This window comes from Chelonia mydas, chromosome 1 (genome assembly GCF_015237465.2).
Source record: "Chelonia mydas isolate rCheMyd1 chromosome 1, rCheMyd1.pri.v2, whole genome shotgun sequence".
NCBI classification, from domain to species: Eukaryota; Metazoa; Chordata; order Testudines; family Cheloniidae; genus Chelonia; species Chelonia mydas.
The window spans coordinates 176,525,666-176,536,438 of record NC_057849.1 but is presented as its reverse complement, the minus strand read 5'-3'; the positions used below and the strand labels follow the sequence as shown (position 1 = coordinate 176,536,438).

Here is a 10,773-nt window from a genome sequence, read left to right as displayed (position 1 = left end):
GTTTGACACCCCTGCCCCCAGCTTCTGGTGGAAAAGTACAGAATTCTAGATGGGTTCCAGTATCAGGTGAAATGGTCACATGCCTCTGTAGGGCCCCTGTAGCCATTCTTCACAGGCTGACCCACATGTTCACAGGAAGAATAAGCTCTTTTTTACAGTCCATTGTCTCTTGCTGATGGAGCATCAGCAGTGTCTGGCTTTTTCATTGTTGTACCTGAAGTATTAGCATGGGTCGTCACCCAACGTAACATAGTTGAAATACAGATACATAGTCAATATTCCTAATTTCAGATACAGAAATGAAACATGCATACAAATAGGATAATCACATTCAGTAAATCATAACCTTTCCAATGATATCTCACATGAGCCATCTTGCATAATGTATCTGTTATGTCATATTCATATCATAAGCATATTTTCATAAAGAATATGGAATGACATATCACACAAGTAATGCTGGATATGTATTTTCAAACCCTCTTCTGTGGCCCAGATTCCCTCTGAAAGTCCTTTTCACTTTCACGGGAGCCAAAACAGAATACTTTCGCCTCTCCTCTAACAGAATCTTATCTGCATTGAATATTCCCCTTTTAGATATCTCATAATGAAGCATGGTAAGCATACCATAAGCTGTAAGGCAAGTTCTGGTGGAATTTACAGCATCTGTGTAGTGGATTACTAGTAAACACACACATAGTTAATAGAAAAGGAAACTTTATTGGACCTCTCATAAAGGAAAAAAGGTACAAATATTAAAGACACCAAATATTACAGCCAGTTATAGTAAAGGGTATTCACAGGTTTTTGGTCTAAACTCAAAGCCCCTGAGATAAAATGCAGGAGGGTGCAAGGATAAATTTGCTCCTCAGAAATACTTAGATCTATCACCTGGGATTGCCTTTGAGGAATTAGTTGGGGCTGTGTAACAGGATGTGTTGTCCTGTGTGCTGAAGAGAGACTGGGCTAAGCCAACCTGATTGTAGAATGAGACCCATCTGAGGGGAATCAGACAGTTCCCCATAAAGAACAGAAGATCGCTACAGCGAAGTGTGAAAGGGTTAAGTGGTCATAAAGCCCAGTTAGGGGAAAGAGTGGGGGATAAAACCCAGTCTAGAAGCTGAGAGTAGCAAGGAAAGCTCTCCAGGTAGGGAGGCCTAGGAAAAACCCTGATTAAGCAGGGAGGAGACTGGATTGGAGGCAAAAATGGTAGCATAGAGGAAGGAGCGGACTTAGCTATTTGGTACAGGGCCTTGGGCCAGGACCCAGAATAGAGTAGAGCATGGCAGGGGGGCTATGTCCCCCTACTGACCCTAAAGAAAGGGGTATACTCGCCCATTGCAAGGGTTGTTGAACCTAATACAGGGGCTGCAGACTAAGTCCTGAAGAAATAGCCCCAGAAAGGGCAGAAACATTTTGCTTGTGTCCAAGACAGTTTGGAACTCTTAATTTGGACAGCTATGACCCCAGAAGTGGTGGACTTAAGATGGTGATCTGGCCAGCAGGCTGAGTCACTCAAAGAGGAGCTACTGGAAGTAAGGGGCCGCTATAGAAGTGAGCATGCTTCTAAACCACAGCTGGCCACAAGAGTGCCTAGTGGTGAGTGAACTCTCTTCATGGGCTGTAACTGCATGGTTAGTTGACAGTATTTGTGTGTTGATAGTCAAGTTGGTTCAAAATCACCAATCTTATTGGATTAATTGCTGTTCTAGGAATTCTGTTTAGCAGGGGTCCCCTGAAGTGTTTCTTTTCATCGTTGTGGTGATTCCAGTCCAAATGCAGATTTTACTATGGTTTCCTATCCCTGCGTAAACTAGATTACAATATTGCTGTTTGCATGGGCTACTTTTGAAAACTCAGAAGTTTCAGTTATAGCAGAATGTTGCTGCTTGTGTTTTATAAAGGTACAGAGATAAAAATATATTACACCAGTGTTCTGTACTCTGCATTGATGTTTTGTTTCCAAGTGTAACTTAGTGTCAGTCGCTATTTAAACAACCTTAGCTGGTCATAAATCATTTATCTCCAAAACCACGCTGCCTCACTTCCAAATATAACAGTTGAAATCTGCTTGGTCACTAGGGTGACCAGATGTCCTGATTTTATAGGGACAGCCCTGATTTTTGGGGGCTTTTTTTTTTTTTTTTTTATATAGGCACTTATTACTCCCCACCCCCTGTCCGGATTTTTCACACTACCTATCTGGTCACCCAATTGGTCACTTATGCTGTAGATTACCAGAGGAATGGGCACTTAGTTCTGGAATTCATTTGTACTGGTGGTCTGCCAGACATAAAGACATGCAACTTCTAAGACACAGTGCTGGTATAGATCACTTCTGTCATGCTTTTCTCCTAATACAGCTGTTGGTATCTTCTTGGTCATGTGCTTTCCTTTGCTGGTACTTTTGACATAAAAATGGCCATACTGGGTCAGATCAGAGGTCCATCTAGCCCAGTATTCTGTCTTTTGACAGTGACCAATACCAGATGCTTCAAATAGAATAAACTGAACACGGCAATCATCAAGTAATCCACCCCAGGTTCTCCAGTCCCAGCATCTGGCAGTCAGAGGCTAGGGACACCCAGTGCATGGAGTTGTGCCCCTGACCGTCTTGACTGATAGCTATTGTTGGACCTATCCTCCATGGAAATTGTCTAATTTTTTTTTTATCCAGGCACAGTTTTGTCCTTCACAACATTCCCAGGCAATGAGTTCATAGGTTGACTTTACATTGTGTAAAGAATACTTTTGTTTTTTGGTGCTTTTTTTAAACCTTCTGCCTATTAATTTAATTGGGTGACCCTTGGTTCTTGCGTGTTAATGAAGGGTGAATAACACTTCCTTATTCACTTCACTTTCTTCACACCATTCATGATTTATAGACCCTAGCATATCGCTTTCCCCACCCCCTCCCCCAGTAATGTCTTTTCTAAGCTGAAAAGTCCCAGTGTTTTTAATCTCTCCTCATATGGAAGCTGTTCCATATCCTTTGTAATTTTTGTTGCCCTTCTCTTCCTTTTCCCATTTCTAATGTATCTTTTTAGAGATGGTGTGACTAGAACTGCATACAATATTCAAAGTATCGGCATACCATGGATTTATATAGTGGCATTATAGTATTTGTTGTCTTATTACTTATCCCTTTCCTAAATGTTCCTAACATCCTGTTAGCTTTTTTGACTGCTACTGCTGCACATTGAGCAGATGTTTTCAGAGAACTATCTTTTTCTTGAGTTCAAGTTAATCTTTTTCTTGAGTAGTAACAGCTAATTTGGACCCAATCATTTTATAAATATAGTTGGGATTGTTTTCCAGTTTGCATTACATTCCGTTTATCACATTGAATTGCATCTTTAATTTTGTTGTCCAGTCACCCAGTTTAGTGAGATCCCTTTCCAACTCTTCAGTCTGCTTCAGAACTTTACTGCCTTAAGTAATTTTGTATTGTCTGCAGATTTTGTCACCTCATGTGTTCACCCCTTTTTCCAGGTCACTTATGAATATGTTGAACAGCACAGGTCCCAGTACAGAGCCCTGTGAGACACTAACGTTTACCTTTCACCAGTCTGAAAACTGACAATTCCTACCTTGTGTTTCCTGTCTCTTAACCAATTAATGATCCCTGAGAGGATCTTTCCTTTTGTCCCTCACTAAAAGCTCTTAAGCGGGGTAAGCAGTCCTGGAACCTTGTCAAAGGTTTTCTCAAAGTCCAAGTAAACTATATTCACTGGATCACCCTTGTCCACATGTTTGACCCTCAAACAATTCTAATAGATTGGTGAGGCACAAGCTGTGTTGACTCTTCCCCAACAAATTCATCTATGTGTCTGATCTGTTTTTTACCATAGTTTCAACCAATTTGCCTGGTACCGAAATTAGGCGTACTAGCCTGTAATTGCCAGAATTGCCTCTGGAGCCTAGCCTCAAAATTGGTGTCACATCAGCTATCGTCCAGTCATCTGGTACAGCCCATGATTTAAATGATAGGTTACAAACTATACTTAGTAGTTCTGCAATTTCATATTTGAGTTCCTTCAGAACTCTTGGATGAATCCCATCTGGTCCTGGTGACTTATTACTGTTTTAATGTATCAGTTTGTTCTCAGACCTCCTGTACTGACCCCTCAATCTGGGACAGTTCCTCAGAATTGTCCCCTTAAAAAAAAAAAAAAATGGCTCAGGTGTGGGAATCTCCCTCACATCCTCTCGAATGAAGAGTGATGTAAAGAATTCACTTAGCTTCTCCACGATGGTCTTGTTTCCCTTTATTGGTTCTTCAGCATGTTCATCATTCAGTGGCCCCCACTGATTGTGTATTTGGCAGGCTTCCGGCTTCTGATGTACGTTTAAAAAAAATGCTGTTAGTTTTTGAATCTTGCTAGTTACTCTTCAAATTCTTTTTTTGACCTGCCTAATTAATCTCTGGCAAGTAAAGTGTAAAAGTACATGCTCCTTCCTATTTTCCTCAGTAGGATTTGACTTCTGATTTTTTAAAGGATGCCTTTTTGCCTTATGGTTGAGGGTGACATAAAACGATTTGAGTAATATCCTGCCAATATTCCAACAGAAACCCCTAAAAAGCAAGGTATTACTCAAGTTATGAGTGTCTCTCTTTATTCTACCGTAATGTACACACTGTCCACTTCCATTGATGGTGACCAGAATCACTATATACAACCCACTAATCTTTCACAGTACAACTTGAGTTTAGTTGTGCATTCTGCAACATTAGTAAATAATCAGGGCTAACATGCTCAAGTAGATATTGTCATGTTTGTGGAGGGGAGGTATGAAGGTAGAGTAGGTGGCATAGGTGCTGGCTTCCTCCGGGCCCCAGAGGTGCTCAACCCCCTGCTCCTCCCCACCTCTTCCCACCCAGTTCCATCCCCTTCCCCGAGTGAACCCTGTCTCTGCTCCTCCCCTCCCTGCCCAGTGCCTCCTGTACCCTGAGAAACAGTTGGTCGCAATAGGCACTGGGAGAGAGGGGGAGGCAGATTGATCGGCCGGGTGGTGGGCTAGAGGTGCTGGGGTACGGGGAGAGCTGGCTGCTGGTGGGTGCTAAGCACCCACTAATTTTTTTCTGTGGGTGCTCCAGCCCTAGAGCACCCACAGAATTGGCACCCATGGTAAGCGGACTAACTGTGTGTATGCTATGTGAATCTTTACTCTTGCTAATTGCTGTCACAATGGTGACTGCCTGTAAAGTGCTCTATCTGTCCCACTAGGCAAGCTATGGTTCTTCAGAGCAGAGGAACATCTGTCAAAGCTGCAGTGATTCAACTGAGGCTGGAGAGCTCCCAGCACTAGAGCTTATAATTGTTCTCCTGTGGGAACCCAGGTGCTGCTCACCAACTGAATGACGGTTCACAAAATTTACTATGCTTAACCACAGCGCATAGGAACTGCCCCGTGGGTACAGCTTGGGGCTTCAGCACCACTGGAAACAAAAGCCACTTTCCCCTAAAACGCAATACCCTTCAGAGCTTTGCATGCATTGTGAATCAGACCTCCAGTTTGACAGAGAGAGGGAGCAGGCAAGATCTCTATCAAAATAGCCTAGGGTACTGGGGAGCCTGAGGAATGTGCGCTGAGCTAGGGGATCATGAGCTGAAATTTCACCTGCTCAACTTGCTGCTTTTTATGTTTGTGTACTTCACAGCCTTTATTGAGCATCACATCCTAACATTATCTTTTGGAGGTAGCTCTGAAAGAAGGTCAGACAAAAAAAAAGGTTCTTCAGTTCCATTTAAAAATTTTTTCAAACTAAACAAAAATAGCTGAAACTCTCCAGAATATTTAGTCTTTATTCACATTATGTGCTGTAAATTTGGGGAATATACACTGAATTAAACCAAAGAGTTCAAATTCTAGCTTTAAGTGGGGGAACAAAAAATGTGCCCAGTCTTATTACAGAGGCATGGTAATACTTCTTAATTTCTACATTCTTATGTGTTAATTATGTCAGAAATAAAATTGGCAATATTGCATGTAAATTACATGATCAGCCTACTGACCTAGGCACCGCTAGGCAAAGCTCTTATATCACGCACCTGTGCATGATAGGAGATCTGTAGTAGAGAGCCCCTTCTGTTGTGCACATTAGTTGTGTTAGCCTATTGCTGCCAATGTGAATGTTTTTGGTCAAGAACAGCAGGAGATCTGAGGGCTACCAGGTGCCTCAGCTGCTAGCCAGTTCTCTACAAGTTCAAATGTGACTTAGATTATTTTTTTTCTTAGAATGGTAACATGGAGGCAACAGAGGAATGGAAAATTTGCCTAAAATTTGTCAGTGTATGCAGATTCTCAGCTTGGGCTGGGCGGAAAGTTGCTGCTTTTCTCCTGCTGCATCTTTAGTCATCCTCTCACGTCTTTCTCTTGTCTGTCATGGCTTCACCCTCTACACCCTTTGATCCTTCTGCCCCAGTGAGTTTACCCTTCTTTCTACCCTATGATATGTAATCTGATCTCTGTGGTATTCATTTGGGTTTACACCAGTGTAAATGCAATCCGAATGTGGCCCTAAGTATCCTGCAATGTTTCCTCATCTGACCTTGTAACTCCATCCATCTTTCTTTCTCTAATGAGTTTTCTCTGTCAGTTGCTGTGGGTTATTCCCACATATCTTTGTCTGTCCAGCAGCGTGTTTTGCCTTTATGTCCTTTTCCCACCGGTGTCTGTTCTTGGTGTCATGTTGGTGAGAGTGGAGACTCTTGTTGCTTGATGCTGAGCTGGCTGCGTGCTCTCCTCATCCACTCTGAGAGCCTGGTGGATCCATACTTTAATGAGTTTTCTGGTTACATGGTCCAAATGAGACTATTTTTGCCTTACACAGTCTATGAAGGTACCCAAAACCTGCAAATACATTGCATCTTTCCCTTGCGTAATAAACGTAATTCCTCACCAAGCCACACAGCAAAACTCCTTACTAGCAGCAACATAGTATAGTTTTGTAATTGTGGACTTGTAAATACAACCCCTGCCCCATTTTTTTAAATATAATAATACTCATATCAAAGCCACACAAACTAGGCCATAGAGAATCCATTCCACAGGAACACTGTCATCCACCTGAGGGCAGAGTTAAGATTTTCTCAATGTCATCTTGATGACAAATTACAATTGATTTTACTAAAGGAATGGCATGTGAGTGAGAAGGTATATATTGCGGCTTTACTTTGTATCCCCTAATCTTAATGTTTACAACATAACCGTTTTAATGACTTTATTTTTAGTGTGTATTTTATATTAGCATACTGTATTTATTATGTGTATTTTTGCACCTTTGAATTCAAAATGCACAATCAAGACAAACGGTCTTGGCCTTCTGAATCTCTTGCCTTTCAAGAAAGCATTTCTTTTTTAGGAACTTCTTTATTCCACAGAATAATCTGCAAGGAAGAAATGCTGAAAGACCTTGCCATATAGCTAGTCAGTAAATGCGTAGGATTCCCATCCAATAGAATACTTTTTTGGCTTTTCTTCAAAAACCCCAAAACCAATAAACTCTCTTTGAGGGGAGGAGAGGAGAAACAGAACAGTGAAATATTTTGGCCCAAACCAGTTGAAAACTGAGCTTTTGGACAAAACTTGCCAAAAAATAAACAATTTTCAGTGTTCAGGTTTTCTTTCAAAAATTGAAATTTGAGGCAAGCAGACACTTTTATCTACATTTTCATTTAATAGAATTCAGTTTTCCACTGGTGAGAGAAGTTTGGGTGGAAATGCTACTTTACAGTTCTGGTCCTCTTTTTAAAATGCAGTTTTGATTAATTTAAACATTTCATGTTATACAGGCAGACTGGAAAAAGAGATATAGGAGAGACTCCTTCTCTAAGGCCTTATCCTGTTTCTGTTGAAATCAGGAGTTTTGCCACTAACTTCAATGGGAGCAGGAGCAGACCCTCATTGGATAGGGTCTGATCCAAAGCCCATTGAAGTGATTGGGAGGCTTTACCTTGACTTCAATGGATGTTGGATGAGGCCCATAATGCCCAGCAGCATCAACAGATGTGATTGTTTACTAAGGAAGCATTTGGCATTGTTTGCTATCAGAGGTACCTTTGTACCAAAGATATCTTATTTTCTGCCTTCTGCGGGCTGTCACTATAAACTTATATTTAATTGGCACCTATGCACTGCTGAAACTGGCATTCTACCTCATGAATGGGAAAATGCAACAATAACAGATGGGCATGAGCGCTGGCAGGCCCGAGAGCCAATATTTGTATCATTTTAGTGTGAGGGGCTAGATTTCCCTGTAGGAATGTTGAACTGGCAAACCTGAAGAATTTTTGTTTAAGGTGAAGGGAAGATGCCATTGCTTCCCAGCTCAAAGGTGGGTGAAAGTAAAAATACAGTGATAGTATGAAAAACATTTTGTTCTGGTGAAACAGGTTTACTGTTGTGCAGGAGGAGGGGAGAAGGAATATAATAGTTTGCACCCTTGAGCAGCTCTCCATGTGGCACACCTGCAAGTCCCATTAAAATTATTTCTGTGGAAACTGAAAGCTGACTTCTATTATTTTTCTTGAAAAATCGCTCCCTTGAATATAGAAGCCTGATCTCTGCCCTATGCCCTTTTTGTAGAATCCTGTGCATTTCTGTTCTGTTTTGAAGAATGGGAATATAATTTAATATCTATTTTAATGTAGGTAAATATTTTTAAAAAGCATTTAAAAATGAAACCAGTAAATATGTTCTCTTCTTATGCTGTAGCATTTAATATACATTTCAATACTTGGTTTAGTATTGCTCTTCCTTTCTTCAGGCAGTTAGCTGTTAAGATATAAACATAATAAAAGCTCAAGTATACAAGAGAGGGTTTTTTCATCCTTTTGCTAATGCAAGTGCAGACTTTAAATCTAAACCTGAATAGTCTTTACAGATTGACAAGGGATGTATTATTCTAAGTCACTCTGTATTATGTGTGAAGAGTGTCCCAGCTGTGTCATTGGTGAGGTTAAAAGGTGTTAGAGCTTGCATCTTTTAAATGAGAATAGTAAATGAAAGTGAACAATTAAGTAAGAAATTTGGCTTACTGTCTGTGCATGCTGTGCTTTATTGTGGTGTTGCCAGCTTCTCTGAATGAAAATACAAGAGCAAATTAAACAGCTTTATGAACTCCAAGGAGGAGCAGTTGTTCTAGTGGCTTTCATACAAATGTCTAATTAATTCTTGAAGTAACACAAATTGTCCTTTTGTGATCTGTGAATGGGAATTTGTGAGGGAACCTGTGCAGATGAAACTAAGTGAAAGGAGAACTGGGATTTAATGATTAGCTGACAGTTTGCCGTTGCTGGGGCCAGCAAATTTTCGTTATTTTTCTCATTAATACTACATTTGTAAGTTAATGAAACATTTGGGTGAATATATTATAAGTAATAAAGGCGTTAATGTTGTTTTTGAACACATAGTTATGCTAATTGGCATCTGTTAGGTTTTTTTTTTACCAGTGTATATTTGTTTGAGAAAATCCTAACGTTAAACCTAGAAAGGTTTCAGAGTAGCAGCCATGTTAGTCTGTATTCCCAAAAAGGAAAGGAGTACTTGTGGCACCTTAGAGACTAACAAATTTATTTGAGCATAAGCTTTCGTGAGCTACAGCTCACTTCATCGGACCTAGGAAGCAATTTTTAAAAAGTCAGTTTCCTAAGCAGTGTTGGATTAAAACTAATTTTGTGATGCCATTTTGTGTCCTTTGGTGATTTCAAGAAAAGTATTTTTACAGCCCTGTCACCCTTGCTTATGATCTCTAGACTTTTTTTATTTTTAAATGGCACAATTTCAGTGCATGCAAACTCACTATTCAGTACAAAAGAAGTATTAAACATTCCTTTAAATATCAATATAAAATGATCACAGCAAAAAATCCATTAAAATTTTCAAAAATGAGCTAAAGTTCATAATTTATCAGTTTATTTTTATGGTGATTGTGTTCCTGTTAAACATTAGCAATATTGGTCTTGACTTGTTAACATGTTACTCCATTGGCAGAAATCTGGATTAACACAGTGAATCAGATCTAGAGTATCCATGCAGTTTTATATATATATACACACACTTATAGTAATCAGTAATATTATTCCACGGAAGCTTATGCTCAAATAAATTGTTTAGTCTCTAAGGTGCCACAAGGACTCCTTTTCTTTTTGTGAATACAGACTAACACAGCTGTTACTCTGAAACCTGTAATACAAATAATGATTTCATAATAATAACTTAACAGGTAGATGGCTTAGAGTATGTGATCATGCATCACAATGTGTAATGGCTCTCCACCGCGCCCCCCCCCCCCCCAAGTGTTCATAGACTAATCCTCCCAACATCCCCATGAGGAATTGTAGGGAGTGGCATTATTGCCATTGAAACTGAGACACAGAAGATTTAAGCCTCAGAATAAATCTGCATTGCTCTACTGAAGTCAGTGAAGGTAGGCTGACTTATACAAGCTAAGGCTCTTCTCTGGAAACATGAAATGTTTGGACAAGGCAACAAACGTAGTCTGTTTTAGGACTAGGATTAGACCTCGGGAATTACTCATTCCCAGGACCGGACCACACATTGTCTGCACTAATATGATCACAGTGTAAATCACGCCAGTATATAATATTTCAATCGAGTATTTTGTTCAGTAAAAGAATTATACCAGTGCATAAGGAGCCAAATTACAACTATTCGGACAGTGTAAAACAAATAGGAAGAGAGAGTGGGGATTGGTCCTGCTTGGAGAAGGGGGTTGGACTAGATGACGTCCTGAGGTCCCTTTCAACC

The 10,773-nt window shown here is 40.2% G+C and overlaps 1 protein-coding gene across 3 annotated transcripts in view; it reads left to right on the top strand.

Moving 5' to 3' along the window:
- The window catches only part of ROBO1 (roundabout guidance receptor 1), a 1,017,416-nt gene that overhangs the window by 83,040 nt on the left and 923,603 nt on the right, over positions 1-10,773 (top strand). The window contains exon 1 of one of the 3 annotated variants that reach the window (XM_043538384.1): positions 1,066-1,599. The exons of the other annotated variants lie outside the window; for them this stretch is intronic. The gene's annotated coding sequence lies outside the window, so the exon portion shown is untranslated. Of the gene's footprint in view, positions 1-1,065; positions 1,600-10,773 lie in introns of those variants that run through there. 3 annotated transcript variants of the gene reach the window in all.